Below are 25,195 nucleotides of genomic sequence, written 5' to 3'. Positions count from 1 at the left end.
TCCAGTTTCAGAAGCAAAATATAGAATAAGTACCATTAGTTGAAACTCAAGTACATCATCCTAAAGTCCATCAAAAGGGAAAAAAAAAAAACGCAGCGAGGAATGTGGATTTTCTTGGTACCACCATAAGCAACACAGAACAATGCAGTTAAAATCAAAACAAATTTTATTGCAAAAAAAAAAAAAAAGTGTTAAAAACATCCACCATTTTAGGTTTAGAAATAGAAATGCCCATGTAAGGGCATGCGCTCCCTGAGGACTGAACTGCTGTTCCTATGTTTCATACATGAATCTGAAATTACAGGCATATCAAAAAATCCCCTCAGTAACCGTAGTCAGGAATGTGCAGGCAGTCCGATTCTCAACATGTTCCACAGTATTCGCTGCTTCAGGAGTTTCAGGGAGCAAGCAGATTTCTGTGGGGAAAAAAAAAAATAAAAAATTCAATCAAAAACATACAAATAGTGCAAAAACGACAACGTTCAAAAGCAACAGAACCATGCCATCATACTGTCTGTTGAAACTGTCTGGCCAATATTGCCCAGGAATGCCACTAGGCCGGGCCAAGCTGGGGAGACAGGAGAGAGGGGCCCCAACCCTTAGCTGGCAGACATGGGAGCAGTGGCAGCGGAATACAAACTGTAAAAATCAGACATAACCAAACTATAAACCACCAATAACAGTAGCAAAGTGTCAAACTTTACTTGATAGTTATAGTATAGGTCAAACTACTTCCCTCTAAATATAATAAATGGCAAGTCAATTACTAGGCAAACAAGGCAGCGGGGGGGATTATAAACCAAAGCCACTTAAAGTGGTTGTAAATTTCAGTCATTAAATCTGAACAAAGCGCATACATCTAGTATTTACTTATCCCTCTCCAAAGCTCTAAGTGCTTTGTTCCTCTATGAGCCACTTCTGAGGTGTTTTCCCAACACATGAGATAAAATTTGTGGCAGGGAAGGGAGCTCAGCACACAGCTTGTCTATTTAGAACACAGCATTGCATGTTCCTTGGTTCCTGTGAAGCAGGGCCTCACCTTCCATTAACATAACTTAAAAAAAAAAAAATGATCACATGATCGAGCTTCGAGGGTCATAGCTCGGCAACCTGGGGTCACTAATACCCCAAATTTGGGAGGTAGGTACCTGAAGTCTTACCCCACCACAAATGGGGGCTCCTAGCACCTATGGTTCCAGAGATATGGGGCTCCTTGTACAGCCTGTCAGAATCTGTTTGCAGCAGACTAGGATGAGCTCACTGTGCCTCGGATTTCTTGTCAGAGGCACTGAGCTCAATGGACAGCTTGGCTGGAGCCTTTGACCAATGGTAAAGCACCAATGGTCAAAGCTGTCCAATAAAAATGCTGCAGTGGAGGCTGTCCTCTCACTGAAGTGTCAAAAAAAGGGGGCAAGTGTCTAAAAGACAAATGTTCCCTTCCATTCCTCCTAACTACAAGGAAAAACATGGGTTTATGGGTATAAGATTTCCCATAATCCCATGTTTTTCTCACACAGTTAAGAGGAAGAATTTGCTTTGGCTGAAAAGATACTTTTTTAATCACGCAAAATATATTCTGCTATATGTTATAACAATTTATTTTTTATCCATTTACTGTGAAATTACTGGTTTGAAGTTATAAATTCAAACTTCAGTAATTTATCCGTTAAGCCACCTGCTTGAGTACAGTTTTATAAAATCTAGTAAATCACCTTAAAAATATACATACACACACTTTTTTTTTAGCAGACACCCTAGGGAATATAATAGTGGTCATTGCAATTTTTTATGTCACGTGGCATTTGCGCAGCAATTTTTTAAAGGTATATATAAAAAAAAAAAAAAAAACACACTAAAGTTAGCCTGATTTTCCTGACAGACTCCATGGCAGCACACGTATGGGTAGGCTCCGCCTCCTCTCCTACCCTATAGGACCCCACTCCCATAAATTTTTGCTCCAAGCCAGGAGCCGTGTTCCTTTTTTGTCCTCCTTCCGCAAGAGAAGTCTTACCTTATAGGATGCGTTTTCTTACATACCTGGTGGCGTGTGGCTTTCCTGGATGATGCCTTTCTACCTTAGTCCAGCAATCTCAGTACTACTGGGTGGACCCGGGCAATTTGAAATGATGCCGGAAGATGCCATAAATCCTGAATGAGAGGTGGGCTGCATCGCCTGGCCAAACGTCCTTGCTACTAGCGGGAGGCCCTTATGCCCTGACGCACACGCTAGTCTCCGGTTGAGGAGCGTTCCAGGTCCTTCTGTCGGTATTGGTGGTAATGTATTGCTTACTTTATACTTTATATCGTTTTGCTTCCTGGTTAGTATGGCGGCTGGAGCGCTCCTGCGTTCCAGGCCGTCGCTCTCGGCTCCTCCCCCTGCCTCCTGATTCCCAGTTGGGTGTTCATTGCGAGGCTTGGTTCCTAAGTGTAGATAATAGGAGTAAGTAATGAAACACCCACTCAACCCAGCGCTAAAAAACAAGAAAACATATACATAAAAAGCAGCCGCTATAAAGATCAAATAACTTGCAAAGGTGTATAATGAAAACCAAAAGAGGATCACATACACTAGCAGCGCTAAATAAAAAGACCCTAGTTGAATGTGCAGAAATGATGCATCCAATATTGATCCTCAAGGATGCAAACAAATGTCCATTTTGAGTGAGTGATACACACAAATGCTGTATAATGTTGAAAAGTTCATATAGTATACTCGATCCTGGAGTGAGAACCTATAGACCACCAGTGATGTTCACTGCCGAGATGGACCACCGTCACCACACCTCCAAACGTGTCCCCCTAGGTAGTAAAAACTCACCAAAACATGGGAAAAAGACCGCCTTGAGAAGGATTTGATTCCAAATGTGGTATACGGATCACAGGTAAACAATCTCCGGTTTCACCAATAGCTGATACTTGCATAAGAACTTCAACGTAACATAAACAGCAATATAATCCTCGGAACATGAGAGGAAAAGAAAGGGGGAGGACCAATCGTGTAATTCCGTAAAATACACTTTATTTAAAATTCCCAATCCCCCATGTAAATACACTCACAAAAAATGCGACTTGATAGTAGCATGTAAAATATAAGTAGTCTGTCGTGTGCCGGTCACTCACCGCTACCTCTAATAGCCAAGGGAACCCGAGCTCCGGAACACCGACTCTGTGTGACAGCTAATGGATGCGTGCTCGCGCCCTTACATGTTTCGTCACACGGACTTCTACGGAGGGCGCGAGCACGCACCATCAAGCTCCTCTGATATACCTTAATGGGCCGGAAGGAGAGCGGGACATTGTCCAATCAACGGCCCACGTCAATGACCGCCCATTCCGGACCCGCGGACCAATCCTAGGCTTTACGCTGAGGCTCGGACCAACCCAGCTCACCCCCGACCCGGAAAGTAAACAAGCTTAACTCTTTGCATAGGATATGGCTCATACGCAAATTGTGTGTCCTCTCCTCACTGGTGTAAACAATCCTCGGGAATATGTAAACACCTCCCGCAATAATGCAGGAGCCAGATCAAAGGAGATTCATTCACATACATCAAATTTGTCCAAAAATTATTATTTATTCCCGCGGGCCACCTTATCCGGGTTTTCCCGCAGGTATACGTTCCTTTTGACAGAGAACTATATGGACACTTAAATCCATGCTGATACATTATTTCACATGCTACTTTACATATTATAAAAACAATTTAAGATACATATAAAATAATGATAAAATTCTGGAAAAGATAAGACTATGTAATCCTCTTATATAGGGGGGACATACATATCAAAAAATTATTAAATACCAATTACAACGTCATAAAAAGAAGGCAAAAAGGAAATTACAAATACAGGTAAATGAACGTAAAGAAAGGGGATTAGAAGACACCACCTAAGGATCGCCTTCATCATCAAAATCCATTAAAGCCAGTTAGGAAAAACTCCCTAACCAAGGACAGTTTGCGTTTATAAATACCTAAATGCAGACAATGGTGCAAACCACAAAGGCTCGCAGAAGTTAAATATTACCATTTATAAACTACTTTAATAATTGCTAATGAAGCAGTTTATGTCTAACTCCACGTTTAACCCATTAGGGTGCAAAGCGTTCGTGAGGTAGATCCAGTGAGTCTCTCTCTTCGAGAGTTCACGCACTCGATTAGAGCCCCTCCAAACTGGATCCACTCTCTCGATACCCCAAAATTTGAGATTTGTTGGGTCTTTATTGTGGTGGCGTTTGAAGTGTAATGGAACACTGTGATGTTTATACCCCTTTCTGATATTAGCGAGGTGTTCAGCTATACGAACGCACAATTTTCTCTTGGTGCGGCCTATGTAAATATAGCCGCATGGACACTCCATACCATAAACCACGTGTGTGGTATGGCACGTGATGAGATCTTTGATCTCAAAACTTTGGTTGTTGGCAGAAGAGTAGAAGGAGGTGAAATTCCGTAGGTGTGTCCGTACTTGTCTACAGGCCCTACAATGTCGGCACGCATAAAAGCCACTTCTTTCCTCCCAAAACATTCTTGGTTTAACTGGGGGATCCAACACCTTTTGGACTACCTGGTCCCCAAAGGTTGGACCCCTTCTGTAGATGAAAGAAGGGAATGCTGGTAAAACTTTACCCAAGATACGGTCCATACACAACACATTCCAATGTGTTCTGACTACATCTTCTATTTGTTTGTGTTGTGTATTGAACTGTGTAATGAAGCTCCACTCATGGTTGACAGTGGAACTCCTATTACTCGGCACAAGGCATGCATCCTGGGACAGTTCAGCCACTTCATTGATATCCCTGTCCAAATGTACAGGATTGTATCCCTTGTCTACAAACCTCTGTTTGATGACTGTCGCTTGGGCCCAGAAGTCACTGTCCAAAGAACAGTTTCTCCTGACTCTCAGTAGTTGGCCTTTAGGGATATTTTTCAGCCAACTACTGTGATGGCCACTTTGAATGGGCAGATAGCCGTTTCTATCTGTAGGTTTGAAATAAACCTTCGTGTGTAAGATGTTATTATTCAGCATGACTTCCACATCTAGATAGTGAATGGATAACCGACTCCAACTGAACTCCAAGCGAATGTTGTTATGATTGGAGTTCAATTCTGATGAAAACCTTTCTAAGGAACTTTCAGGTCCCGACCATATGAAAAATAGGTCATCTATGTATCTGCGGTACATGATTAGCTCCGACCTTTGTGCTCCATATATAAAGTGATCCTCCCACTCCCCCATGAAGAGGTTCGCAAGACTCGGCGCGAATTTCGCGCCCATCGCAACTCCTCTTTTTTGATTGTAAAACATCCCGTTATACCAAAAATAATTGTGCGATAGGCAAAACTCAAGCGCGTGTTGCAAGAACCTCTTCTGGGGGTCAGGGATATCGGATCTCTTACTAAAAGCCCAATTAAGGGCTAAGAGAGCATCCTGATGTTGAATTATTGTGTAAAGGGATGCTACATCCGCGGTTACAAGAAATATGTCAGAGTTGGACGGCAAGGATACTTCTTTTAAGGAGAGCAGGAAATCCTTTGTGTCCTTAAGATATGACCTCAGTTGTGTAACACTAGTCTGAAGAAAAAAGTCCAAATATTCCCCCAGCCTCGAAGACACAGAATTAATGCCATTAACAATTGGCCGGGCTGGGGGATTGAGTTGATCTTTATGGACTTTCGGAAGGGTATATATTGTTGGTACCCTGCTGAAGCTGGGCATCAGGTATCTCTTTTCTTTCTTAGATAGTATATTTTTATCAAACCCGAATTCGACCAAGAGATTCAACTCTCGTCTGTACTGAGAGGTCGGATCTCCCCTTAGTACTTCATATGTCTGGGCATCTGATAACAGTTCTAAAAGTTGTTTGTGGTAAAATTCTTTTGTCAGAATCACCACCCCTCCGCCCTTGTCAGCAGGTCGGATGACTACGTCCTTCCTTTTCTCCAAAGACTCAAGGCCTTCCTGTATGGATTCACTCCCTTTTCCGGTTTGATTTTATTTAGATCTCTAATCAGTAAATTCTTAAATACTTCAACATATTGATTAGAGGGCTGTGGAGGATTAAACAGGGACTTGTTCTTTAATCCACTGTCCACCGACCTTCTCTGTAAGTTTGTGTTACTCGGGACCGTATTGACTGTACGGTTAGAACTCAGAAAATACCTCTTGAGATTAATTTTTCTGATGTATTTATGTACATCCACAAACACATTGAAGTTATTAACAGGTTTATGTTTCGCACATTTTAGACCTGCGTTTAGAATGTTAATCTCCTTGTTGTTAAGAGGAATTTGTGCCAAGTTATATATACCTTTTAGTCTATTACCCTCCTTCTTTTTCTGTTGTTGTCGTCTTCCTGCTCGACAACCTCTGATTCGGGAACTGGCTGGGGGTCTGTCCTCATCTGTGGAGTGGGTCTCCACTGATCCGACTGAGGACCCCTGTTGTTCTGTGGAGGACCCCAACTGGCGGGGCGTCCCCTCCATGGTCTCCCCCCTCTCCTCCCGCCCCTGCCTCTGCCACCCCTCCATAAAAAAGGACGTGGAGGGGGGGGGGGGGGTGGAGCTGGGGACCATGGTTCATCCTGATAGGCCAAACTTTCATATCTATTTTGTGTTGGGAACGGCATCGGGTATTGATTCACCTGTTTATTCCCTTGGTTGGCATAACCACCTCTGTTATTATTGGGAATTTGTTGCCATTGTGATGTTTGATTATTCACCACAGAGGGTTGATTAGGTGGGTTATTATTGTTTAAAACTCCACCCGGGTATGTTTTAGTCTTTTTTGGCGGACCCTTTGGTCTTACAGGTGTAGACCTGGGGGTACCCTGCAGGTTAGCACCAAGTGGTCTCATTAGAGGGGCTGAAACCTGCTGAACCCCTTCTACAGGTGTCTGCCACGTATACACATGATTCTGTTTGAAATCTTCTGAGTCCCTTTTATACTTTTTTACCTTCTTTCTATGAACATCCTTGTCTATCTTTTCCAATTTTTTCTTCACATCAGTGTTAAACTTGACAACTAGTTGTGAATCCTTATCTGGTTCCAGACTAAGTTGCAAGTCTGCGATTTTCTTCTCTAAAATCAACATTTTTAGTTTTTTTCTCTTTAAAACTAATTCTTGGAGTTTGACTCCAACCCCATTAAAAAACTCCAACCACTCTGACTTTGATGCCTCATCGTCGAGGGCATCTTGGGGGGTGACATCCCATCGTAAGCTCCTCATTATGATTCGCTCCTTGATATACTGCTCAAAAGTGCAGATATCCCACCAGGTGCGAACCTGTTTTTCTAAAAGGTTGCCCAAGGTGGAAAGGTCAGATTGTAGGTCATGTGATGCATCGTCACTGATGGTATCTGTGAAGATGCTCTCCATGTTAAGTTGCCTATTTTTTAAGAAGGATATAACATCCATAGCTGCTAGGTTTAAAACAAAATAAACGTAGATAATAGGAGTAAGTAATGAAACACCCACTCAACCCAGCGCTAAAAAACAAGAAAACATATACATAAAAAGCAGCCGCTATAAAGATCAAATAACTTGCAAAGGTGTATAATGAAAACCAAAAGAGGATCACATACACTAGCAGCGCTAAATAAAAAGACCCTAGTTGAATGTGCAGAAATGATGCATCCAATATTGATCCTCAAGGATGCAAACAAATGTCCATTTTGAGTGAGTGATACACACAAATGCTGTATAATGTTGAAAAGTTCATATAGTATACTCGATCCTGGAGTGAGAACCTATAGACCACCAGTGATGTTCACTGCCGAGATGGACCACCGTCACCACACCTCCAAACGTGTCCCCCTAGGTAGTAAAAACTCACCAAAACATGGGAAAAAGACCGCCTTGAGAAGGATTTGATTCCAAATGTGGTATACGGATCACAGGTAAACAATCTCCGGTTTCACCAATAGCTGATACTTGCATAAGAACTTCAACGTAACATAAACAGCAATATAATCCTCGGAACATGAGAGGAAAAGAAAGGGGGAGGACCAATCGTGTAATTCCGTAAAATACACTTTATTTAAAATTCCCAATCCCCCATGTAAATACACTCACAAAAAATGCGACTTGATAGTAGCATGTAAAATATAAGTAGTCTGTCGTGTGCCGGTCACTCACCGCTACCTCTAATAGCCAAGGGAACCCGAGCTCCGGAACACCGACTCTGTGTGACAGCTAATGGATGCGTGCTCGCGCCCTTACATGTTTCGTCACACGGACTTCTACAGAGGGCGCGAGCACGCACCATCAAGCTCCTCTGATATACCTTAATGGGCCGGAAGGAGAGCGGGACATTGTCCAATCAACGGCCCACGTCAATGACCGCCCATTCCGGACCCGCGGACCAATCCTAGGCTTTACGCTGAGGCTCGGACCAACCCAGCTCACCCCCGACCCGGAAAGTAAACAAGCTTAACTCTTTGCATAGGATATGGCTCATACGCAAATTGTGTGTCCTCTCCTCACTGGTGTAAACAATCCTCGGGAATATGTAAACACCTCCCGCAATAATGCAGGAGCCAGATCAAAGGAGATCTTTTCCTCTCATGTTCCGAGGATTATATTGCTGTTTATGTTACGTTGAAGTTCTTATGCAAGTATCAGCTATTGGTGAAACCGGAGATTGTTTACCTGTGATCCGTATACCACATTTGGAATCAAATCCTTCTCAAGGCGGTCTTTTTCCCATGTTTTGGTGAGTTTTTACTACCTAGGGGGACACGTTTGGAGGTGTGGTGACGGTGGTCCATCTCGGCAGTGAACATCACTGGTGGTCTATAGGTTCTCACTCCAGGATCGAGTATACTATATGAACTTTTCAACATTATACAGCATTTGTGTGTATCACTCACTCAAAATGGACATTTGTTTGCATCCTTGAGGATCAATATTGGATGCATCATTTCTGCACATTCAACTAGGGTCTTTTTATTTAGCGCTGCTAGTGTATGTGATCCTCTTTTGGTTTTCATTATACACCTTTGCAAGTTATTTGATCTTTATAGCGGCTGCTTTTTATGTATATGTTTTCTTGTTTTTTAGCGCTGGGTTGAGTGGGTGTTTCATTACTTACTCCTATTATCTACGTTTATTTTGTTTTAAACCTAGCAGCTATGGATGTTATATCCTTCTTAAAAAATAGGCAACTTAACATGGAGAGCATCTTCACAGATACCATCAGTGACGATGCATCACATGACCTACAATCTGACCTTTCCACCTTGGGCAACCTTTTAGAAAAACAGGTTCGCACCTGGTGGGATATCTGCACTTTTGAGCAGTATATCAAGGAGCGAATCATAATGAGGAGCTTACGATGGGATGTCACCCCCCAAGATGCCCTCGACGATGAGGCATCAAAGTCAGAGTGGTTGGAGTTTTTTAATGGGGTTGGAGTCAAACTCCAAGAATTAGTTTTAAAGAGAAAAAAACTAAAAATGTTGATTTTAGAGAAGAAAATCGCAGACTTGCAACTTAGTCTGGAACCAGATAAGGATTCACAACTAGTTGTCAAGTTTAACACTGATGTGAAGAAAAAATTGGAAAAGATAGACAAGGATGTTCATAGAAAGAAGGTAAAAAAGTATAAAAGGGACTCAGAAGATTTCAAACAGAATCATGTGTATACGTGGCAGACACCTGTAGAAGGGGTTCAGCAGGTTTCAGCCCCTCTAATGAGACCACTTGGTGCTAACCTGCAGGGTACCCCCAGGTCTACACCTGTAAGACCAAAGGGTCCGCCAAAAAAGACTAAAACATACCCGGGTGGAGTTTTAAACAATAATAACCCACCTAATCAACCCTCTGTGGTGAATAATCAAACATCACAATGGCAACAAATTCCCAATAATAACAGAGGTGGTTATGCCAACCAAGGGAATAAACAGGTGAATCAATACCCGATGCCGTTCCCAACACAAAATAGATATGAAAGTTTGGCCTATCAGGATGAACCATGGTCCCCAGCTCCACCCCCCCCCCCCTCCACGTCCTTTTTTATGGAGGGGTGGCAGAGGCAGGGGCGGGAGGAGAGGGGGGAGACCATGGAGGGGACGCCCCGCCAGTTGGGGTCCTCCACAGAACAACAGGGGTCCTCAGTCGGATCAGTGGAGACCCACTCCACAGATGAGGACAGACCCCCAGCCAGTTCCCGAATCAGAGGTTGTCGAGCAGGAAGACGACAACAACAGAAAAAGAAGGAGGGTAATAGACTAAAAGGTATATATAACTTGGCACAAATTCCTCTTAACAACAAGGAGATTAACATTCTAAACGCAGGTCTAAAATGTGCGAAACATAAACCTGTTAATAACTTCAATGTGTTTGTGGATGTACATAAATACATCAGAAAAATTAATCTCAAGAGGTATTTTCTGAGTTCTAACCGTACAGTCAATACGGTCCCGAGTAACACAAACTTACAGAGAAGGTCGGTGGACAGTGGATTAAAGAACAAGTCCCTGTTTAATCCTCCACAGCCCTCTAATCAATATGTTGAAGTATTTAAGAATTTACTGATTAGAGATCTAAATAAAATCAAACCGGAAAAGGGAGTGAATCCACGGTACATACAGGAAGGCCTTGAGTCTTTGGAGAAAAGGAAGGACGTAGTCATCCGACCTGCTGACAAGGGCGGAGGGGTGGTGATTCTGACAAAAGAATTTTACCACAAACAACTTTTAGAACTGTTATCAGATGCCCAGACATATGAAGTACTAAGGGGAGATCCGACCTCTCAGTACAGACGAGAGTTGAATCTCTTGGTCGAATTCGGGTTTGATAAAAATATACTATCTAAGAAAGAAAAGAGATACCTGATGCCCAGCTTCAGCAGGGTACCAACAATATATACCCTTCCGAAAGTCCATAAAGATCAACTCAATCCCCCAGCCCGGCCAATTGTTAATGGCATTAATTCTGTGTCTTCGAGGCTGGGGGAATATTTGGACTTTTTTCTTCAGACTAGTGTTACACAACTGAGGTCATATCTTAAGGACACAAAGGATTTCCTGCTCTCCTTAAAAGAAGTATCCTTGCCGTCCAACTCTGACATATTTCTTGTAACCGCGGATGTAGCATCCCTTTACACAATAATTCAACATCAGGATGCTCTCTTAGCCCTTAATTGGGCTTTTAGTAAGAGATCCGATATCCCTGACCCCCAGAAGAGGTTCTTGCAACACGCGCTTGAGTTTTGCCTATCGCACAATTATTTTTGGTATAACGGGATGTTTTACAATCAAAAAAGAGGAGTTGCGATGGGCGCGAAATTCGCGCCGAGTCTTGCGAACCTCTTCATGGGGGAGTGGGAGGATCACTTTATATATGGAGCACAAAGGTCGGAGCTAATCATGTACCGCAGATACATAGATGACCTATTTTTCATATGGTCGGGACCTGAAAGTTCCTTAGAAAGGTTTTCATCAGAATTGAACTCCAATCATAACAACATTCGCTTGGAGTTCAGTTGGAGTCGGTTATCCATTCACTATCTAGATGTGGAAGTCATGCTGAATAATAACATCTTACACACGAAGGTTTATTTCAAACCTACAGATAGAAACGGCTATCTGCCCATTCAAAGTGGCCATCACAGTAGTTGGCTGAAAAATATCCCTAAAGGCCAACTACTGAGAGTCAGGAGAAACTGTTCTTTGGACAGTGACTTCTGGGCCCAAGCGACAGTCATCAAACAGAGGTTTGTAGACAAGGGATACAATCCTGTACATTTGGACAGGGATATCAATGAAGTGGCTGAACTGTCCCAGGATGCATGCCTTGTGCCGAGTAATAGGAGTTCCACTGTCAACCATGAGTGGAGCTTCATTACACAGTTCAATACACAACACAAACAAATAGAAGATGTAGTCAGAACACATTGGAATGTGTTGTGTATGGACCGTATCTTGGGTAAAGTTTTACCAGCATTCCCTTCTTTCATCTACAGAAGGGGTCCAACCTTTGGGGACCAGGTAGTCCAAAAGGTGTTGGATCCCCCAGTTAAACCAAGAATGTTTTGGGAGGAAAGAAGTGGCTTTTATGCGTGCCGACATTGTAGGGCCTGTAGACAAGTACGGACACACCTACGGAATTTCACCTCCTTCTACTCTTCTGCCAACAACCAAAGTTTTGAGATCAAAGATCTCATCACGTGCCATACCACACACGTGGTTTATGGTATGGAGTGTCCATGCGGCTATATTTACATAGGCCGCACCAAGAGAAAATTGTGCGTTCGTATAGCTGAACACCTCGCTAATATCAGAAAGGGGTATAAACATCACAGTGTTCCATTACACTTCAAACGCCACCACAATAAAGACCCAACAAATCTCAAATTTTGGGGTATCGAGAGAGTGGATCCAGTTTGGAAGGGCTCTAATCGAGTGCGTGAACTCTCGAAGAGAGAGACTCACTGGATCTACCTCACGAACGCTTTGCACCCTAATGGGTTAAACGTGGAGTTAGACATAAACTGCTTCATTAGCAATTATTAAAGTAGTTTATAAATGGTAATATTTAACTTCTGCGAGCCTTTGTGGTTTGCACCATTGTCTGCATTTAGGTATTTATAAACGCAAACTGTCCTTGGTTAGGGCGTTTTTCCTAACTGGCTTTAATGGATTTTGATGATGAAGGCGATCCTTAGGTGGTGTCTTCTAATCCCCTTTCTTTACGTTCATTTACCTGTATTTGTAATTTCCTTTTTGCCTTCTTTTTATGACGTTGTAATTGGTATTTAATAATTTTTTGATATGTATGTCCCCCCTATATAAGAGGATTACATAGTCTTATCTTTTCCAGAATTTTATCATTATTTTATATGTATCTTAAATTGTTTTTATAATATGTAAAGTAGCATGTGAAATAATGTATCAGCATGGATTTAAGTGTCCATATAGTTCTCTGTCAAAAGGAACGTATACCTGCGGGAAAACCCGGATAAGGTGGCCCGCGGGAATAAATAATAATTTTTGGACAAATTTGATGTATGTGAATGAATCTCCTTTGATCTGGCTCCTGCATTATTGCGGGAGGTGTTTACATATTCCCGAGGATTGTTTACACCAGTGAGGAGAGGACACACAATTTGCGTATGAGCCATATCCTATGCAAAGAGTTAAGCTTGTTTACTTTCCGGGTCGGGGGTGAGCTGGGTTGGTCCGAGCCTCAGCGTAAAGCCTAGGATTGGTCCGCGGGTCCGGAATGGGCGGTCATTGACGTGGGCCGTTGATTGGACAATGTCCCGCTCTCCTTCCGGCCCATTAAGGTATATCAGAGGAGCTTGATGGTGCGTGCTCGCGCCCTCCGTAGAAGTCCGTGTGACGAAACATGTAAGGGCGCGAGCACGCATCCATTAGCTGTCACACAGAGTCGGTGTTCCGGAGCTCGGGTTCCCTTGGCTATTAGAGGTAGCGGTGAGTGACCGGCACACGACAGACTACTTATATTTTACATGCTACTATCAAGTCGCATTTTTTGTGAGTGTATTTACATGGGGGATTGGGAATTTTAAATAAAGTGTATTTTACGGAATTACACGATTGGTCCTCCCCCTTTCTTTTCCTCTCATGTTCCGAGGATTATATTGCTGTTTATGTTACGTTGAAGTTCTTATGCAAGTATCAGCTATTGGTGAAACCGGAGATTGTTCACCTGTGATCCGTATACCACATTTGGAATCAAATCCTTCTCAAGGCGGTCTTTTTCCCATGTTTTGGTGAGTTTTTACTACCTAGGGGGACACGTTTGGAGGTGTGGTGACGGTGGTCCATCTCGGCAGTGAACATCACTGGTGGTCTATAGGTTCTCACTCCAGGATCGAGTATACTATATGAACTTTTCAACATTATACAGCATTTGTGTGTATCACTCACTCAAAATGGACATTTGTTTGCATCCTTGAGGATCAATATTGGATGCATCATTTCTGCACATTCAACTAGGGTCTTTTTATTTAGCGCTGCTAGTGTATGTGATCCTCTTTTGGTTTTCATTATACACCTTTGCAAGTTATTTGATCTTTATAGCGGCTGCTTTTTATGTATATGTTTTCTTGTTTTTTAGCGCTGGGTTGAGTGGGTGTTTCATTACTTACTCCTATTATCTACGTTTATTTTGTTTTAAACCTAGCAGCTATGGATGTTATATCCTTCTTAAAAAATAGGCAACTTAACATGGAGAGCATCTTCACAGATACCATCAGTGACGATGCATCACATGACCTACAATCTGACCTTTCCACCTTGGGCAACCTTTTAGAAAAACAGGTTCGCACCTGGTGGGATATCTGCACTTTTGAGCAGTATATCAAGGAGCGAATCATAATGAGGAGCTTACGATGGGATGTCACCCCCCAAGATGCCCTCGACGATGAGGCATCAAAGTCAGAGTGGTTGGAGTTTTTTAATGGGGTTGGAGTCAAACTCCAAGAATTAGTTTTAAAGAGAAAAAAACTAAAAATGTTGATTTTAGAGAAGAAAATCGCAGACTTGCAACTTAGTCTGGAACCAGATAAGGATTCACAACTAGTTGTCAAGTTTAACACTGATGTGAAGAAAAAATTGGAAAAGATAGACAAGGATGTTCATAGAAAGAAGGTAAAAAAGTATAAAAGGGACTCAGAAGATTTCAAACAGAATCATGTGTATACGTGGCAGACACCTGTAGAAGGGGTTCAGCAGGTTTCAGCCCCTCTAATGAGACCACTTGGTGCTAACCTGCAGGGTACCCCCAGGTCTACACCTGTAAGACCAAAGGGTCCGCCAAAAAAGACTAAAACATACCCGGGTGGAGTTTTAAACAATAATAACCCACCTAATCAACCCTCTGTGGTGAATAATCAAACATCACAATGGCAACAAATTCCCAATAATAACAGAGGTGGTTATGCCAACCAAGGGAATAAACAGGTGAATCAATACCCGATGCCGTTCCCAACACAAAATAGATATGAAAGTTTGGCCTATCAGGATGAACCATGGTCCCCAGCTCCACCCCCCCCCCCCTCCACGTCCTTTTTTATGGAGGGGTGGCAGAGGCAGGGGCGGGAGGAGAGGGGGGGAGACCATGGAGGGGACGCCCCGCCAGTTGGGGTCCTCCACAGAACAACAGGGGTCCTCAGTCGGATCAGTGGAGACCCACTCCACAGATGAGGACAGACCCCCAGCCAGTTCCCGAATCAGAGGTTGTCGAGCAGGAAGACGACAACAACAGAAAAAGAAGGAGGGTAATAGACTAAAAGGTATATATAACTTGGCACAAATTCCTCTTAACAACAAGGAGATTAACATTCTAAACGCAGGTCTAAAATGTGCGAAACATAAACCTGTTAATAACTTCAATGTGTTTGTGGATGTACATAAATACATCAGAAAAATTAATCTCAAGAGGTATTTTCTGAGTTCTAACCGTACAGTCAATACGGTCCCGAGTAACACAAACTTACAGAGAAGGTCGGTGGACAGTGGATTAAAGAACAAGTCCCTGTTTAATCCTCCACAGCCCTCTAATCAATATGTTGAAGTATTTAAGAATTTACTGATTAGAGATCTAAATAAAATCAAACCGGAAAAGGGAGTGAATCCACGGTACATACAGGAAGGCCTTGAGTCTTTGGAGAAAAGGAAGGACGTAGTCATCCGACCTGCTGACAAGGGCGGAGGGGTGGTGATTCTGACAAAAGAATTTTACCACAAACAACTTTTAGAACTGTTATCAGATGCCCAGACATATGAAGTACTAAGGGGAGATCCGACCTCTCAGTACAGACGAGAGTTGAATCTCTTGGTCGAATTCGGGTTTGATAAAAATATACTATCTAAGAAAGAAAAGAGATACCTGATGCCCAGCTTCAGCAGGGTACCAACAATATATACCCTTCCGAAAGTCCATAAAGATCAACTCAATCCCCCAGCCCGGCCAATTGTTAATGGCATTAATTCTGTGTCTTCGAGGCTGGGGGAATATTTGGACTTTTTTCTTCAGACTAGTGTTACACAACTGAGGTCATATCTTAAGGACACAAAGGATTTCCTGCTCTCCTTAAAAGAAGTATCCTTGCCGTCCAACTCTGACATATTTCTTGTAACCGCGGATGTAGCATCCCTTTACACAATAATTCAACATCAGGATGCTCTCTTAGCCCTTAATTGGGCTTTTAGTAAGAGATCCGATATCCCTGACCCCCAGAAGAGGTTCTTGCAACACGCGCTTGAGTTTTGCCTATCGCACAATTATTTTTGGTATAACGGGATGTTTTACAATCAAAAAAGAGGAGTTGCGATGGGCGCGAAATTCGCGCCGAGTCTTGCGAACCTCTTCATGGGGGAGTGGGAGGATCACTTTATATATGGAGCACAAAGGTCGGAGCTAATCATGTACCGCAGATACATAGATGACCTATTTTTCATATGGTCGGGACCTGAAAGTTCCTTAGAAAGGTTTTCATCAGAATTGAACTCCAATCATAACAACATTCGCTTGGAGTTCAGTTGGAGTCGGTTATCCATTCACTATCTAGATGTGGAAGTCATGCTGAATAATAACATCTTACACACGAAGGTTTATTTCAAACCTACAGATAGAAACGGCTATCTGCCCATTCAAAGTGGCCATCACAGTAGTTGGCTGAAAAATATCCCTAAAGGCCAACTACTGAGAGTCAGGAGAAACTGTTCTTTGGACAGTGACTTCTGGGCCCAAGCGACAGTCATCAAACAGAGGTTTGTAGACAAGGGATACAATCCTGTACATTTGGACAGGGATATCAATGAAGTGGCTGAACTGTCCCAGGATGCATGCCTTGTGCCGAGTAATAGGAGTTCCACTGTCAACCATGAGTGGAGCTTCATTACACAGTTCAATACACAACACAAACAAATAGAAGATGTAGTCAGAACACATTGGAATGTGTTGTGTATGGACCGTATCTTGGGTAAAGTTTTACCAGCATTCCCTTCTTTCATCTACAGAAGGGGTCCAACCTTTGGGGACCAGGTAGTCCAAAAGGTGTTGGATCCCCCAGTTAAACCAAGAATGTTTTGGGAGGAAAGAAGTGGCTTTTATGCGTGCCGACATTGTAGGGCCTGTAGACAAGTACGGACACACCTACGGAATTTCACCTCCTTCTACTCTTCTGCCAACAACCAAAGTTTTGAGATCAAAGATCTCATCACGTGCCATACCACACACGTGGTTTATGGTATGGAGTGTCCATGCGGCTATATTTACATAGGCCGCACCAAGAGAAAATTGTGCGTTCGTATAGCTGAACACCTCGCTAATATCAGAAAGGGGTATAAACATCACAGTGTTCCATTACACTTCAAACGCCACCACAATAAAGACCCAACAAATCTCAAATTTTGGGGTATCGAGAGAGTGGATCCAGTTTGGAAGGGCTCTAATCGAGTGCGTGAACTCTCGAAGAGAGAGACTCACTGGATCTACCTCACGAACGCTTTGCACCCTAATGGGTTAAACGTGGAGTTAGACATAAACTGCTTCATTAGCAATTATTAAAGTAGTTTATAAATGGTAATATTTAACTTCTGCGAGCCTTTGTGGTTTGCACCATTGTCTGCATTTAGGTATTTATAAACGCAAACTGTCCTTGGTTAGGGCGTTTTTCCTAACTGGCTTTAATGGATTTTGATGATGAAGGCGATCCTTAGGTGGTGTCTTCTAATCCCCTTTCTTTACGTTCATTTACCTGTATTTGTAATTTCCTTTTTGCCTTCTTTTTATGACGTTGTAATTGGTATTTAATAATTTTTTGATATGTATGTCCCCCCTATATAAGAGGATTACATAGTCTTATCTTTTCCAGAATTTTATCATTATTTTATATGTATCTTAAATTGTTTTTATAATATGTAAAGTAGCATGTGAAATAATGTATCAGCATGGATTTAAGTGTCCATATAGTTCTCTGTCAAAAGGAACGTATACCTGCGGGAAAACCCGGATAAGGTGGCCCGCGGGAATAAATAATAATTTTTGGACAAATTTGATGTATGTGAATGAATCTCCTTTGATCTGGCTCCTGCATTATTGCGGGAGGTGTTTACATATTCCCGAGGATTGTTTACACCAGTGAGGAGAGGACACACAATTTGCGTATGAGCCATATCCTATGCAAAGAGTTAAGCTTGTTTACTTTCCGGGTCGGGGGTGAGCTGGGTTGGTCCGAGCCTCAGCGTAAAGCCTAGGATTGGTCCGCGGGTCCGGAATGGGCGGTCATTGACGTGGGCCGTTGATTGGACAATGTCCCGCTCTCCTTCCGGCCCATTAAGGTATATCAGAGGAGCTTGATGGTGCGTGCTCGCGCCCTCCGTAGAAGTCCGTGTGACGAAACATGTAAGGGCGCGAGCACGCATCCATTAGCTGTCACACAGAGTCGGTGTTCCGGAGCTCGGGTTCCCTTGGCTATTAGAGGTAGCGGTGAGTGACCGGCACACGACAGACTACTTATATTTTACATGCTACTATCAAGTCGCATTTTTTGTGAGTGTATTTACATGGGGGATTGGGAATTTTAAATAAAGTGTATTTTACGGAATTACACGATTGGTCCTCCCCCTTTCTTTTCCTCTCATGTTCCGAGGATTATATTGCTGTTTATGTTACGTTGAAGTTCTTATGCAAGTATCAGCTATTGGTGAAACCGGAGATTGTTCACCTGTGATCCGTATACCACATTTGGAATCAAATCCTTCTCAAGGCGGTCTTTTTCCCATGTTTTGGTGAGTTTTTACTACCTAGGGGGACACGTTTGGAGGTGTGGTGACGGTGGTCCATCTCGGCAGTGAACATCACTGGTGGTCTATAGGTTCTCACTCCAGGATCGAGTATACTATATGAACTGTTCAACATTATACAGCATTTGTGTGTATCACTCACTCAAAATGGACATTTGTTTGCATCCTTGAGGATCAATATTGGATGCATCATTTCTGCACATTCAACTAGGGTCTTTTTATTTAGCGCTGCTAGTGTATGTGATCCTCTTTTGGTTTTCATTATACACCTTTGCAAGTTATTTGATCTTTATAGCGGCTGCTTTTTATGTATATGTTTTCTTGTTTTTTAGCGCTGGGTTGAGTGGGTGTTTCATTACTTACTCCTATTATCTACGTTTATTTTGTTTTAAACCTAGCAGCTATGGATGTTATATCCTTCTTAAAAAATAGGCAACTTAACATGGAGAGCATCTTCACAGATACCATCAGTGACGATGCATCACATGACCTACAATCTGACCTTTCCACCTTGGGCAACCTTTTAGAAAAACAGGTTCGCACCTGGTGGGATATCTGCACTTTTGAGCAGTATATCAAGGAGCGAATCATAATGAGGAGCTTACGATGGGATGTCACCCCCCAAGATGCCCTCGACGATGAGGCATCAAAGTCAGAGTGGTTGGAGTTTTTTAATGGGGTTGGAGTCAAACTCCAAGAATTAGTTTTAAAGAGAAAAAAACTAAAAATGTTGATTTTAGAGAAGAAAATCGCAGACTTGCAACTTAGTCTGGAACCAGATAAGGATTCACAACTAGTTGTCAAGTTTAACACTGATGTGAAGAAAAAATTGGAAAAGATAGACAAGGATGTTCATAGAAAGAAGGTAAAAAAGTATAAAAGGGACTCAGAAGATTTCAAACAGAATCATGTGTATACGTGGCAGACACCTGTAGAAGGGGTTCAGCAGGTTTCAGCCCCTCTAATGAGACCACTTGGTGCTAACCTGCAGGGTACCCCCAGGTCTACACCTGTAAGACCAAAGGGTCCGCCAAAAAAGACTAAAACATACCCGGGTGGAGTTTTAAACAATAATAACCCACCTAATCAACCCTCTGTGGTGAATAATCAAACATCACAATGGCAACAAATTCCCAATAATAACAGAGGTGGTTATGCCAACCAAGGGAATAAACAGGTGAATCAATACCCGATGCCGTTCCCAACACAAAATAGATATGAAAGTTTGGCCTATCAGGATGAACCATGGTCCCCAGCTCCACCCCCCCCCCCTCCACGTCCTTTTTTATGGAGGGGTGGCAGAGGCAGGGGCGGGAGGAGAGGGGGGGAGACCATGGAGGGGACGCCCCGCCAGTTGGGGTCCTCCACAGAACAACAGGGGTCCTCAGTCGGATCAGTGGAGACCCACTCCACAGATGAGGACAGACCCCCAGCCAGTTCCCGAATCAGAGGTTGTCGAGCAGGAAGACGACAACAACAGAAAAAGAAGGAGGGTAATAGACTAAAAGGTATATATAACTTGGCACAAATTCCTCTTAACAACAAGGAGATTAACATTCTAAACGCAGGTCTAAAATGTGCGAAACATAAACCTGTTAATAACTTCAATGTGTTTGTGGATGTACATAAATACATCAGAAAAATTAATCTCAAGAGGTATTTTCTGAGTTCTAACCGTACAGTCAATACGGTCCCGAGTAACACAAACTTACAGAGAAGGTCGGTGGACAGTGGATTAAAGAACAAGTCCCTGTTTAATCCTCCACAGCCCTCTAATCAATATGTTGAAGTATTTAAGAATTTACTGATTAGAGATCTAAATAAAATCAAACCGGAAAAGGGAGTGAATCCACGGTACATACAGGAAGGCCTTGAGTCTTTGGAGAAAAGGAAGGACGTAGTCATCCGACCTGCTGACAAGGGCGGAGGGGTGGTGATTCTGACAAAAGAATTTTACCACAAACAACTTTTAGAACTGTTATCAGATGCCCAGACATATGAAGTACTAAGGGGAGATCCGACCTCTCAGTACAGACGAGAGTTGAATCTCTTGGTCGAATTCGGGTTTGATAAAAATATACTATCTAAGAAAGAAAAGAGATACCTGATGCCCAGCTTCAGCAGGGTACCAACAATATATACCCTTCCGAAAGTCCATAAAGATCAACTCAATCCCCCAGCCCGGCCAATTGTTAATGGCATTAATTCTGTGTCTTCGAGGCTGGGGGAATATTTGGACTTTTTTCTTCAGACTAGTGTTACACAACTGAGGTCATATCTTAAGGACACAAAGGATTTCCTGCTCTCCTTAAAAGAAGTATCCTTGCCGTCCAACTCTGACATATTTCTTGTAACCGCGGATGTAGCATCCCTTTACACAATAATTCAACATCAGGATGCTCTCTTAGCCCTTAATTGGGCTTTTAGTAAGAGATCCGATATCCCTGACCCCCAGAAGAGGTTCTTGCAACACGCGCTTGAGTTTTGCCTATCGCACAATTATTTTTGGTATAACGGGATGTTTTACAATCAAAAAAGAGGAGTTGCGATGGGCGCGAAATTCGCGCCGAGTCTTGCGAACCTCTTCATGGGGGAGTGGGAGGATCACTTTATATATGGAGCACAAAGGTCGGAGCTAATCATGTACCGCAGATACATAGATGACCTATTTTTCATATGGTCGGGACCTGAAAGTTCCTTAGAAAGGTTTTCATCAGAATTGAACTCCAATCATAACAACATTCGCTTGGAGTTCAGTTGGAGTCGGTTATCCATTCACTATCTAGATGTGGAAGTCATGCTGAATAATAACATCTTACACACGAAGGTTTATTTCAAACCTACAGATAGAAACGGCTATCTGCCCATTCAAAGTGGCCATCACAGTAGTTGGCTGAAAAATATCCCTAAAGGCCAACTACTGAGAGTCAGGAGAAACTGTTCTTTGGACAGTGACTTCTGGGCCCAAGCGACAGTCATCAAACAGAGGTTTGTAGACAAGGGATACAATCCTGTACATTTGGACAGGGATATCAATGAAGTGGCTGAACTGTCCCAGGATGCATGCCTTGTGCCGAGTAATAGGAGTTCCACTGTCAACCATGAGTGGAGCTTCATTACACAGTTCAATACACAACACAAACAAATAGAAGATGTAGTCAGAACACATTGGAATGTGTTGTGTATGGACCGTATCTTGGGTAAAGTTTTACCAGCATTCCCTTCTTTCATCTACAGAAGGGGTCCAACCTTTGGGGACCAGGTAGTCCAAAAGGTGTTGGATCCCCCAGTTAAACCAAGAATGTTTTGGGAGGAAAGAAGTGGCTTTTATGCGTGCCGACATTGTAGGGCCTGTAGACAAGTACGGACACACCTACGGAATTTCACCTCCTTCTACTCTTCTGCCAACAACCAAAGTTTTGAGATCAAAGATCTCATCACGTGCCATACCACACACGTGGTTTATGGTATGGAGTGTCCATGCGGCTATATTTACATAGGCCGCACCAAGAGAAAATTGTGCGTTCGTATAGCTGAACACCTCGCTAATATCAGAAAGGGGTATAAACATCACAGTGTTCCATTACACTTCAAACGCCACCACAATAAAGACCCAACAAATCTCAAATTTTGGGGTATCGAGAGAGTGGATCCAGTTTGGAGGGGCTCTAATCGAGTGCGTGAACTCTCGAAGAGAGAGACTCACTGGATCTACCTCACGAACGCTTTGCACCCTAATGGGTTAAACGTGGAGTTAGACATAAACTGCTTCATTAGCAATTATTAAAGTAGTTTATAAATGGTAATATTTAACTTCTGCGAGCCTTTGTGGTTTGCACCATTGTCTGCATTTAGGTATTTATAAACGCAAACTGTCCTTGGTTAGAGCGTTTTTCCTAACTGGCTTTAATGGATTTTGATGATGAAGGCGATCCTTAGGTGGTGTCTTCTAATCCCCTTTCTTTACGTTCATTTACCTGTATTTGTAATTTCCTTTTTGCCTTCTTTTTATGACGTTGTAATTGGTATTTAATAATTTTTTGATATGTATGTCCCCCCTATATAAGAGGATTACATAGTCTTATCTTTTCCAGAATTTTATCATTATTTTATATGTATCTTAAATTGTTTTTATAATATGTAAAGTAGCATGTGAAATAATGTATCAGCATGGATTTAAGTGTCCATATAGTTCTCTGTCAAAAGGAACGTATACCTGCGGGAAAACCCGGATAAGGTGGCCCGCGGGAATAAATAATAATTTTTGGACAAATTTGATGTATGTGAATGAATCTCCTTTGATCTGGCTCCTGCATTATTGCGGGAGGTGTTTACATATTCCCGAGGATTGTTTACACCAGTGAGGAGAGGACACACAATTTGCGTATGAGCCATATCCTATGCAAAGAGTTAAGCTTGTTTACTTTCCGGGTCGGGGGTGAGCTGGGTTGGTCCGAGCCTCAGCGTAAAGCCTAGGATTGGTCCGCGGGTCCGGAATGGGCGGTCATTGACGTGGGCCGTTGATTGGACAATGTCCCGCTCTCCTTCCGGCCCATTAAGGTATATCAGAGGAGCTTGATGGTGCGTGCTCGCGCCCTCCGTAGAAGTCCGTGTGACGAAACATGTAAGGGCGCGAGCACGCATCCATTAGCTGTCACACAGAGTCGGTGTTCCGGAGCTCGGGTTCCCTTGGCTATTAGAGGTAGCGGTGAGTGACCGGCACACGACAGACTACTTATATTTTACATGCTACTATCAAGTCGCATTTTTTGTGAGTGTATTTACATGGGGGATTGGGAATTTTAAATAAAGTGTATTTTACGGAATTACACGATTGGTCCTCCCCCTTTCTTTTCCTCTCATGTTCCGAGGATTATATTGCTGTTTATGTTACGTTGAAGTTCTTATGCAAGTATCAGCTATTGGTGAAACCGGAGATTGTTCACCTGTGATCCGTATACCACATTTGGAATCAAATCCTTCTCAAGGCGGTCTTTTTCCCATGTTTTGGTGAGTTTTTACTACCTAGGGGGACACGTTTGGAGGTGTGGTGACGGTGGTCCATCTCGGCAGTGAACATCACTGGTGGTCTATAGGTTCTCACTCCAGGATCGAGTATACTATATGAACTTTTCAACATTATACAGCATTTGTGTGTATCACTCACTCAAAATGGACATTTGTTTGCATCCTTGAGGATCAATATTGGATGCATCATTTCTGCACATTCAACTAGGGTCTTTTTATTTAGCGCTGCTAGTGTATGTGATCCTCTTTTGGTTTTCATTATACACCTTTGCAAGTTGGTTCCTAAGTGGTCTGCGCATGTGCGCACGCCACTTCCGGTCCTCCATGACGCGGTGGCGTCGGGGGGGGCGTGGCTTTACGGCTCCCGGGAAATTTAAACAGCTGATGGAGCTGTCATTCTTGGGATGTCTGTGGGCTTTTGCGGCGGCCTCCCCACGCTGTGTCTCTGCCTGTGTTTGGCAAGTCCTGTGCTGGGTCAGTCCTGCTTGAATGGGGGAGGGGAAAGGCGGCTATGGGAAGGTAAGATTGAGTTCTTACATCCTTCCTATTGCAGGTTATCTCGCTGTGATTTGCAATGGATGCCTCACCGCCCCCCGGTGGCCAGTCCCTGCGCAACAGGTGAGCTTTAGCTTTTATCTCTCGCTTGTCTGCCAGCTGGCTTACTGTAGCCTGAGCTTTTCTTTCCTTTGTTTTCAGCCCTTTTAGGTCTGACCAACGTCCTGCATCGGGATCAAAGGATAGATCACCTTCAGGCCATCACCATGCATCATCCAAATCCAGGCACCATAGATCCAGGTCTAGGTCTAGGCGCCATGATGATTGTCCAAGCCGGTCTTCCCGACATGCTGACCGCCCCGCACACAAATCTTGCTGGGGTTGTAGGGCTGTAGTCCCTGAGGATAGATCCTTGTGTGATGCCTGCTATTCTCGGGCAATCAAGGAAAAACAAGTCCCAGATCCACCAGTGGAAACCCTGGTCAGGCAAGAATCCTTAAGGGATTGGGATTCCAACCGGCTGTCTGGTCATACAACTGATACTCCAGTTCTCCCTCAGAGGGAAGACGTAGAGCCAGGCACTTCCCAGCCGAGTCGCTTCTCGGATTCCTCTGAAAGTGAGGATGACCTAGAAGACCAAAGTTCAGGTTTTGATTTTGCCATGATCTCTCCGCTAGTAAGAGCGGTAAAAGAGGCGTTAAAATGGGAAGAGCCAGCAGACTCCCCAGCAAAACAGAAGAAATACTTTAAACATCTCAAGAAAGAACGGGATCATTTCCCTTTTCTGAATGAGCTGGGGGAAATCATTACAGACGAATGGCATGGAGTTGAAAGAAAGAATTCCTTATCGTCCAAATTTTCCAGGTTATATCCTTTTAAGACCGACAAA

General features: G+C 43.1%; 1 protein-coding gene across 1 annotated transcript in view; it reads right to left on the bottom strand.

Moving 5' to 3' along the window:
* KLHL8 (kelch like family member 8) overlaps window positions 1-25,195 on the bottom strand; it is a 191,314-nt gene that overhangs the window by 116,001 nt on the left and 50,118 nt on the right. The window lies entirely within an intron of this gene.

Source organism: Pelophylax lessonae, assembly GCF_965119305.1.
Source record: "Pelophylax lessonae genome assembly, chromosome: 1".
Taxonomy (NCBI): Eukaryota; Metazoa; Chordata; class Amphibia; order Anura; family Ranidae; genus Pelophylax; species Pelophylax lessonae.
This window is presented reverse-complemented; position numbering and strand designations above follow the sequence as displayed.